Source organism: Rhea pennata, chromosome 7, assembly GCF_028389875.1.
Source record: "Rhea pennata isolate bPtePen1 chromosome 7, bPtePen1.pri, whole genome shotgun sequence".
NCBI classification, from domain to species: Eukaryota; Metazoa; Chordata; class Aves; order Rheiformes; family Rheidae; genus Rhea; species Rhea pennata.
Window position 1 is genome coordinate 3,451,695 of NC_084669.1, and position 4,132 is coordinate 3,455,826.

The window sequence follows — 4,132 nt, forward strand, 5'->3', positions numbered from 1 at the left end:
ATGCCAAACTTCCTTTTTTAAAAATAACTGACTGGAATTTTAAAATGTTATGTTCTTTCTTCATTAATTTCAGTATTATTGAATATGCAAAACAATTACTTTGTGATTTTTAATTGAATTCCAATTTCCATCCATTAAAAAAAATTGTCATTCACAGTTTTAACCTAATAAATTTGAAGAACCTCAGGAACATGCAAGCTTAGGAATGCTATATGGTATACTTTCAGCCAGAAAAATAATCTGGGCACTGCTTAGCTGAATAACAAATAACTCCTAGTAGTCATGGGATGGATGCAAATGTTCATGTACAGTGTCAGCCAGGGTCTCTGCATTATGTTGATTATTACGACTATGACAGCCCGATACACAGACATCTCAGCAGGCTCTACTGTAATCAGGACATATCCAGCAGTACTGATTTCTACAGGCACTGTGCTGTCTCACATTCTCATTCAGGACTGAGGAACCAATGACTTAAATCTAGATTTTACTTAAACCACTTTGTTCTAAACCAATCTATCCCTAATTGTCACTACTTTTAAGAGCAGTAATACAGCACTAATAATATTTTATCAACCAACAAAACCTTAAGTGGAAATCAACACAAAAACCACAACTCTTTGGTACAACAGCACAGAAGCGTATTTATATGAGGGAAATTCTCTGTTTTAGTGTTATAGCTTACTCAATAAAGAGTAATATAGTTACACCATAACCAAAGTTAAATGTTGCTGTCACTAGGCCAATAGAGAAGCTGACATAGTCTTCAAATGAAAGGGATTTTTTCAATGTTTGTTTGCTGTCTCTTGGCCAGGCACCAAACTTCCATATTCATGTGAGTATAAAAAGAAATCAAAAACATTCCTGCAGAGACTATTAAACTGCCATTTTTTAGTAACAGGATTCCATAAATCACAGTGATGTTCTTTTGAGTCTGGGAAGCTCCATCCCCAGGACATACTAGTGTTTGGGGTTCAGACAGATGACAGCTCATTTAGACCCTGATCCAAAGCACAGTGAAGCCAGTGGGCTTTATACCAGGCACAGAGACAGAAATATGTTACCAGGCATAAATCTTTTTATGTTAAAATGGATAATTAGCAAGGTCTTCAGGACAAATGTAAATCTAGATTAGGAACAGCTCCCCACTCTCAGGGATTCTGGCTGCAAAGAGGCAGTTCCACATCTTGGTACTGACACGCACAGCGGTGCTGGAGGGTTTTGGCATCAAAAAGATTTTGTTCTGGAAAGCAGGATGGAAAGACAGACTATTCTTGATACCATGTTCTAGTATTCATCTAACAAGAATAAACTACAATAATGCTTTTTAAAAATGTGATCTACTCGACATCCATAGGCTTTGTTTGCTTCATTATAAACCAGATTTAATCCATAACCCTATATTCAAACAACATTCTCGGAGAAAAGGGGACCACCGTAAAATTTCCATTGCTATTGCAAACTATTGCAGTCAAAATAGAAGCAAATGGAAGAAGAGAGAAAAAAAAAGAACACTAATATTTTTGATTTTACAAATTCACACTCTCTCGAATTTTATGCTCAGAAAATTCCACCCCTCTCAAGCATTTAATAGCAAAGCTGCAAAGTACTTTCATATTAATAAGGTTTCATTAAAGATACAGAATATGTTATGTGGTATTTACTGCTCTGCTACAGCACGTTATCATAAGCACTTACACAGTAACATACAGTTTAAATCAATAGCAAAGTTCTCAGTATCTTTTGGAAGCAGTGTACACTCTGCTTTACTTTACCAGAAACACTCAACTGCATAGGGTGTTTCTGTCATTTATTAGAGCTAAATTCCACTGTAGAATGCTAAAAGTGTATCTTGTAAACCTTTAAGGGCCAGCAATCGGATGTGACAATCAAGAAGCTGTATCAGAAAAGGGTGCAGCAATCCAAGCAAGGGGAAGATGCTCCTGCTCAGTGGCAAGGTCAGAGAACAAGCAAGGCTGTACTACAAGCATTCAACAGACTGGTCAACAGCAGGAATCAGGTGAAAACCAAGGGCTAAAGATGAAAGATCAGAAACCAATAAGCTGGGAAAAAAAAAAAAAGGCAGAGCTATAGCAATGAGACACTGAGCAGCAACAAGCAACTGCTTGGATGTCGTAATTTGCAAACGTAACCTTCGATCATGCTCCTAAGCCAGCCCTTCTCTGGCTGTGTTTCTTAGACTATTTGGTTGCCAGAAAAGCTGGCTGCAGCTGGCAGCAGTCAGACTGATACTCCAGAAAGAGACTCAAAGTAATCAATCAGGTACCTGGCTGCACATCATGATATGTTTTTACGAGCCCCATTTTAGCAAAGATAAATAACACACACCAGTCAGCAGCCTGCTATGTTAAATTTAAATTTGCTCTCTTCCTTTAAAGGTACAAAAGTTAAAAAAAAAAAAAAAGAAATGCTGAGGTACAACCAGATATTCAGGTATTTGTTCAATGAAACAGACAACATCGCTGCCCCAATGTTTATGTTTTAAAGAGAGTAAGTCTATACTGAAATTGAGGAAAGTAGAAAGCACATACTGCTGATGCCGCTCATATGAAAAATGAGCAAAATGCAGGACAATTGTAACTCATCTGTTTATTTCATGGCACTTTTATCTACATTTCACAAAGATATAGCCGTGGGATTGTGTTATGTCAGTTCCCTCATGACATTTATGCTTATTGAGTGATTTCAGCCACATTTTACAGAGACAAAGACCTCAACGATAGTGAGCTTACAAAGGTTTTGCGAACAAAAGCAGGGAGCAGATGTAAAACAAAAACAACAACTTCTTTCAGCAAGGAAGGGTCACAGGAAAAGCAGGTTCTGCTGTTCATAAAACTGCTTCTCCTCAAGGGAAAGGTGCTGATCTCCGGGGTCTCCACTGTATGAAGTGCCTACTTCCTTCTGCCTTTCAGAGCTGCTCCCTGGTAGCTCACAGTTGCTTTTGGCCCTCAAACCGGGCGGTCTGTCAGGCTTTGCTGCCAGCCACTCTAAGTGCCAATAATCAGCCTGTTTTGTGAGCAGCATATAATTAAACTTATCTCACTTGGACTGAGATATTCAGACTGCTGAACAAAACATTTTCTCCTATTTCTTTGGGATTTTTTTGTCTTCTGGTTTTTACGCTGCTGTCATCAGAGAACGCAGCACTCGTGTTGTGGCCAATATAGTCCAAAGCTACGAAACCTGCAAAACTTGTGAGAAGAGGCAATACTTTTTATTAGGCTACATGAGGCAGACAAAGCTTCGTACAGAAAAGGCACACAAGCACTGTGCTCCCAGCCTCTCCACCACGGCTTCATCAGCAGCATTGCTGAACGCGAGAGTTGCCTCCAGAGCTAAAATAAAAAATGCCGTATGAGGCTAAAGCCTCCTAAGTTTACTTTTTTGTTTACTTTTAATACACCGTGTACATAAGACTCTTTACTACTCCGACTTGCTAACACGCTGCAACTTAACAAAACGAAACCGCTGGCCGGCAGCCGCAGCCCCGTTCCCGAGTGCCGCAGGAGCTGCGGCACCTGCGAGCTGCCTGCCGCGGGCCCCTGCCCGGCTCTTGCGGCGAGCCCCTTTGTAAGGGGATTAGCCGGCCACACGACCGCCCCCAGCAGCCCAAGAACTGCCCCGTAGCCTCCTACGGAGAGCCAGTCGGGGCGCGGACGCGTGCGGAAAAGGTCAGGCGCAGCCCGCTCTTCCCCGATTACTCTCCCGGCCGGCCTAGCGCTAGCAGACGGGCGCACAAGCAAACAAATTAGCTGTTACTAGTGGCTTGACTTTACCACGCTGTTAAAATGCAAAAGGTCATCGGTTTCTGCTAAATATCTTTCGATTTAATCACCATTATTATGAGGAGTTTTGTTCTTCGGACTGCTTTTAAAATGTATTTTCTCAAGGATCCTCTGGATTATTAACCAGCTCGCAGCGTGACAAACAAAGACGGCACCGCAGCCCCAAGACTGAATGTTTGCTGAACTTTTGAACTGCCGAGCTGGGAAATATTACTCCTGGAGCAAGCAGAAGTGGATTTCCTCCCGTTTGCGGGGCCCGAATGAGCTGTCGCCACAAGGACTCCTTCCTTAGCGGGCTATTGCTGGGAATAACATAGCAAAGAGGG